Below are 7,173 nucleotides of genomic sequence, written 5' to 3'. Positions count from 1 at the left end.
ATAAATCTTATTTACTTTCAAGGATGCAACTTTGTTTCATTTAGGCTCTTAAGTAAATATCAATATTGAAACTCTTGGTCAAATGTTGTTCATAAACTAGCCAAATCTCTTGATAAGTCTTTTCATTAGTCATTTTCTTTCAAAACTTTCTTTTGGTCTCCTCGTGTAGTTATCTTGAGAACATATTCTTTTGATTACTTTACTTGGTCTCTTATGTCATATAGATTTCATCTATTCGAACCCATAGATCTCATCTATTCGTGTACACTATCTATATAGGTATACAAATCATTCTTTCTTGCGTAGATCTCATTTACTCAAGTATACAAATTTGCTTTGTGTTCTTTGTGTCTTCATTTTTCTCCCACTCTATCTTTAGAATAAATACACTAGAGATTCAAAGATAGCTTATGAGACACAAATAATGATTTTGAAGCATAAGGAGGACTATCTCATAGATTGACTAATTGTTTTAGATTTGATAAGTGTACTTGGTGATTGACATTCCTTTAAGAGAGTTCATCAACTCAACATCACTTTATAATTGATCATAGACAAGCCTTAAGCTTGTGGACATATAATGAATCCCATCATTATAGTTGTCTATTAGATCACTTTAATTGGATGATCACATGTTTCCATGTGCAAGCATATAAAGACGAATTTTTGGAACAAAGAAAATACGATAAAATGGGTGACTTGGGTTGCAAACCAAGCCACCATAATCCAAAATACAACAATTTTTTAGAAAGGATCAACCATTTCCATGTCAAACACGGAAATCAAAATAGTTCTAAAAATCCAAAACATAATTTAAAATAAGACAATAATAAAAAGCCAAGCTTCATTGGAAGCTACTCCTAGCTCCTTGATGATTTCTCAAGCTTGCTTTTCCTTTCCCTTGTCTTTGCTTGGAGGAGGCCCTATTTACAATAAAAAGGGGATACATTATCACAACTTTGTATCACAATACCATAGTTGAATTAGAAACATAAAAGAAAGGATAGTCATTTACCTACTGGAGTGATCTTTCCAGCTTTGATGTCACCAAGATACTTGGAACAATTCCTTTTCCGATGTCCAACACCATTACAATAATGGCATTTATCAAGAGGACCCTTCTTGGTCTTGGAAGTGCTAGCTTCAAAAGTCTTAGCCTTGGTGAAAGTGGGAGCTTGCTTCTTACCCTTCTTCCCATTCTTTTTGAACTTCCCCTTGCTCTTGGTGCTTATGTTAAGCACATCCTTAGGTGGGTTAACATTTAACCCCATGTCTCTTTCGGCTTGCACAAGTAACTTGTGCAACTCTTCAAGAGACACGTCCTTGTCTTGCATGATAAAATTCACCCAGAATTGAACATACGCTTTGATTTTGGATAAGGAGTGTAGAATCCTATCTACAATGAGTTCTTTGGGGATTTCAACTTTTTGAATCTTCAATGTCTCGACTAGCTCCAACAATTTGAGCACGTGAGGGCTAACCTTTTGGCCCTCCTTGAAATCGAGATCAAATAATGCCGAGGCAGCCTCATATTGGACGATCCTCGGAGTTTGTGAAAACATTGTCACCAGCTTGGAATGGATTTCATTAGCGGTGCCCATTTTAAAGGCTCTCCTTTGGAGATCCGCCTCCATCGCAAAAATCAACACATTTTTCATTGCGGCGGACTCCTTGTGGTAAGCCTCATATGCTTCCTAGTGGCGGTACTCGACCTAGCATTAGGTTCGGGTGGAGAGGCCTCGGTAAGGTAACGAACCTTGTCGTCACCTTGGGCGGCTAATTTGAGTTGGGCATCCCAATCGGAGAAATTTGACCCATTCATTTCAAGTTTACAACGATCCATGAAGGATCGGAGCCATGAAGCATTAGTGAGAGGTGTGGCGTTGGTGTTTGGAGCGGCTATTTGTTATGAGAAATAAAAGCGGTCTACAAAACGAAAAATAGAAGGAATAAAACATATGTCGTTTTCGAAATAATAATAACACTCGTAAAAATTTAATTTAAACAAGTTTTATTGCATTTATCTAGTGACCTCTACCCAACTTGATAAATGATTCCAAGACCCAAATTCATATTAACTTGGGCACGGTGTGACCGATGAATCCCTTATTAAAATAACTCGGTGGATTAACGCTTTAATCGATTCTACTTTTAGAACTCTTGGTTGATAAAATTACTTTAATATTTATCTATAGCCCGGAACACATGCGACTACGGTCACGAATACTTCCGTTGAGCTCAATCCAAATTTCGAATAAATGTGTCCATGATCCAAACCCACATTAACTTAGGCACGGTGTGGCCGATGAAACCCTCATCAACATGAATTCGGGGGATAGACATTTATCACCCATTTCCCCTACGTAACAAGGTTTGTACCCCGGTGTGGCCGAGTGCACTCCCTCACGAAATAGGTTTTCATGGTTTCTACTTTTTGGTAAGGCTAAGTCTCAATTATTTATTTTAGCGAGAGGTCATGTCAATTTATTATCTATCACGTTTTAAGTGAACTAAAGCGGTGAACTACGATAATTGTAATTGACACGGTCGATAAACTCGATTAAAATGCATGTTTAATTATGGGGATTTAGCGATGCATGCAACATATAAATAAAATGCAAAGCATAAAAATAAAATCCTAGTATGGCACGCATTTCAAGACAACATTTTCTCCTTTGGTCCCTTGAACTTCGGTCTTGGCACGCATTTCAAGACAACATTTTCTTTGATGGATCGCCTTCTCGAGTAGCACCGTCTTCAAGGAACTCCGGAATAAATAATTACAAAATGAATTACATAATTTCCTATTATACATTTGTAATAAAATAAAATAAATCTATTAAATTACAAATTGGTGATACGAGATCACAAAATTACAACCGAATCGATATTCCCTTACATTTCGGGTAATATCAATTAAAACTAAGGCCATACTAAGTAAAATTACATAATTCAAAAATTATATAAAATTAAAATATGACAATCATAAATAAAATGCAGCATTATAATATATATGAACATGCTCAATTTTATGCTAAATCGCCTTTTAAGAGCCAATATCGTATATTTATCGGTTTTCTGGAAAAATACCATGACACTCATAATGTTCAAAAACTTAGGTTAAAAATTTCGAAATTTATCGAGAAAAACAATGTTGCGGTTTATCGGATTTATCAATTATAACCATAAAAATATGACAAAAAATAATTTTTATCAACTTTTCAATTTTATATCTGAAATATGAGATAAAATGCAACATGTGATGTTTTTCCTTAGTCATGAAGTATGTTTTAGCAATTTATACTAATAAATGTAACTATTTATGTGATTTTTCATCAAAAATTCATAAATCATGCATAAATACTTCATTATAGCCAATTATTTTACACACATCGTGTAAAATTGCATGTGACAACATACTAAATTTTTATGACCAGATTCGAAATATAACTCATATTAACCTATTTTTCCATTTAAATTCGATTTTATCTTTAAAAATCCATATTTCGAGCATAAGAACTCATAAAATTATGAAACATTACAGGTCATTAAAATATAATATATGTGAAAACATATAAAAAAACTTCAGCTAATTTTAGTCCAAAAATGACATTTTTATCATAAAATCATATTTTAATGCCATTATTATATAAAATGAACAATAAAAATCCATAAATTAACCAAAATATCCTAAATACATTTTTGGACCAGAAACTTTAACATGCATAATTGATTTCGTGATATATCATAATAAACACAAATTTATAAGTTTTATTTGTTAATCGTATAACTCGGAAAAAATATAACCGATTTGCATGCAAACAACCTAAGGCTCATGATACCGCTTGTTAAAAATCTATATCTCATTTTACAATAAATTCATATATGTTTCAATTAATTTAGTCATAAAATTAATTTAGATCTTATGCATGCAAACATAAATAAAGATAAAGAAGAAATCGTTTTCCTTACATTGAGATTTCGGATATATGAGCACAAATGAGTTCTTCTACTCACTTGTTCTTGAGCTTCCTAATATTGGATGAACAAAGGATTCAAGCTTAGAATCCCTCCCAAGGAATTATACCCAAGATAACCTCTCAAATGATTAATATTATTAATACTAGAACAATATTAATCTTAATAAAATTGACCCAAAATATTGAATTTTGTCTCTTGTTTTCGGTTAAGAGAAGGGAGAAGAAGCAGTAATATTCTCTCTAAAACTCTATATTTTAGATGTGTTAGAATGAATAATACACTAGTTTTTCATGTAGTGTATATTAGGTAAATTATAGAGCAAAAGACCATTACCCTTTGATGTGACCATAATTAGAGCATATTTAGTCCCCGAATTAGCCTTGTTCCCATGCTTTTTAGTGCATATTTGGGTCATTTATTGTCTTTAGTCCTTTGTTTTGCATATTCTTTGAGGTTTTGTGTCCTTGGTAGGAAAGGAGTGCAAACCTTGCATTTTCATGGCAAAATGAAGCTAAATTGATTGAATTCAATGACCAAGCATCAAAGAGAAGACAAGATTAGAAGGCCTTTGTACACACTATAGTAGATGGGCAATGATGAGAAAAGATCCTTGTATCCCTGAGGAAATCCTCAAGGATTCTATGAAGAAAAAGGAAGAAAAGAAGACGGAAAGAAGCTGTAAGACAATCCGGGCGGATTGTCCACAAGACGCCCGTCCAGCACCCACAATCCGAGCGTCTTTGTAACACTCACGTTTTTCCGTCATAATGTTAGTTACTCTCGAGCTTTAAATTCCTTTAATTGATTTTATAATTTTTCTAAGTTGTCATATTTATTTATTATGATCGGGCGATAATTTTATAAATTGTACGTATTATTTAAAATGCTATAGACTATTTTATAAAGTATATAAATTTAATTATTTTTAACCTATATTATTACGAAATATGTATTTATCTAACTGGACTAAGTCAATCCCGTAAACTTGGGTTGTTGGTGCAACTATCCAGATCCCTCGATTCTGGCCTCTTATCTCATGTTTTCAGTTTTGAAAACATATTAATAAGAGACCTACGCTATTAGAAACCCTCGTGCAAGATTCCACAGTCATCTTCATTTTCTTTTTTTTACGCCTAATCAAATCTCCATCTTCAACACCTCCGTTCTCTCTCGTTTCTTAACGGTTTTCAGTAATTTTTGCGCCATTCTCTTCAACTCGTGGTAAGGATCGTAATCGTATTATTTTCGTTCCACTTCGCCTCCTTTTATACGTGTTCTAGTAGATTTAAACGTGTATGTTTAACGCCGTTTCCGTTCCGATTTCGGCGTAGGTTCAAACTCGGACGATCCGGACGCCGACTCTTACGTTGTTGACGATTCCATTGAAGATTAAGCGCTAAAAGGTAACGTAGACGACGATATTACATTACGGTTTTGCGGTCTAGTATGCTAGATTGATTAATAATGGTGAAAGTTATTTACACGTTTGGCTTATGTTGATTGATCAAATGAAGATTGTTAGTAGTTTGGTTATGTTTGTCCTATTGCCGTTTGCGTATATAGTTGTACGAGTTTCGTTATTCTACTAGTATGGGTTTATTTCTTTGAGTATGCATAACATGCATGTCTGTGTGGGTTATTTTTGTATTGACTTCTAATAACATTAATATTAAATATGTTACCATTGTAAATATGAGTAATGGCATGTGCCTAGAGTTAATCTGGGCTAAGTGTTTTTTAATCTTGTCGTCTAGTTATTAATTAGAACTAATGATGGTTTTGATTTTAATAATGGATTAATGGTGTTGCACACTTACGAAAAGTAGGCTAGACTTCTTAATTTTACTACTAGTAAGTCGCAGTATGTATGTTTATAATATAACCAATATGTGATAGTTTTAGTGCCTTCGTTTAGCCTGCTTATTAAATCATAAGAGTGGAGTATGTTGCATGAAAAGGTACGTCTGGTGATTGGTCATGAAAAATATAATAGAATACCTCTTATTGCTTTTGTTACTGTTTAGAATATATGATAGTATTGTGTATGTACTTTTGTCAATTACTTTTGCTGCGTCGTATTGGTATGAGTGTTGCAGTTACATACTCTTAACCCTTATAGTTTTTGCTTCATATTAATTAGTTCACCAATTCCAGTAATTATGAATCGTCTTGATTTATCCGCTTCACTTGTATCCTAGTAGCTGTGTGTATGGGCAGTCTAGGCAGGTCGGAGTTGTCCTATTAGCCCGGTTGTTTATAGGCTGATATGGAATCTATGGGGTCATCAGCCCGGATGTTTATAGGCTTGGTGATTGTCGAATCGGGGTACGTTTATCCCGAGAGTGTGGCCATACTTAGACTGGGACCGTATATTCATCGTAGTCCTATCGTAGGGATAAGGTAACAGTGATGGGTTGCCTTGACGTTTCGCCTTGCTGAGTGGTAATTGATATAATATGTTTATTTAATAAGTTTACGTTTATTAAATGAGTCATTTGATTTATTTAGTTTAAAGTGTGATTAATTAATAATGAGCTTATAATTTTAATTCTATAATATGTTTACTGGTAAGTCATTTGTTCATTATTGATCCGTCTTAATTACTTGGTTGTTTTATCGTGATATAATATGGCTGGGAGGACGTCCGAGTTACTCCCCACTGACTGTGGCTGTCATTCTTATGACTGACAGGTGATTGATGGTTGCTTATTATTCCTGATGGGGTTGAATCGAGTGAGCTAGCGAGCGCCTTGTTTTAGCGCACTCTTTTAATTTTGTTAGACTCATATTTCAAACTTTTATTTCATTTCAGTTATAGGGGTATTTATTCCCCGTAGACCTTGTATTACTTTTGAGTACTAAATTTTTATTTAGTAGCTACCGCGGTGTCAGGGTGTTTCCGCCACCTTGAACTTAATTTATATTCTCGTTTACCGTGGTTGTTACAGTTGGTATCAGAGCATGGTTGCTCCCGACGCTTACACTCGGTAAACCCAAATAAAATATTAAATTTTAAGCTTAACCTTATTGACTAAAATGAGAGATGGGTAGACAGTTAAGGACCTAAGTTGGTAGTCTGCATGTGTGTGTGTTTGTTTGGATGATTAGCAACATTATTAGGTTCTAACCTAGTCTTCTTTTGAGTAGAGATGACAGGCAGACCTGGTAACGTGAACAATGCGATTCTCCAAG

This window comes from Silene latifolia, chromosome 11 (assembly GCF_048544455.1).
Source record: "Silene latifolia isolate original U9 population chromosome 11, ASM4854445v1, whole genome shotgun sequence".
Lineage (NCBI taxonomy): Eukaryota > Viridiplantae > Streptophyta > Magnoliopsida > Caryophyllales > Caryophyllaceae > Silene > Silene latifolia.
Note: the sequence above shows the minus strand (reverse complement) of the source record.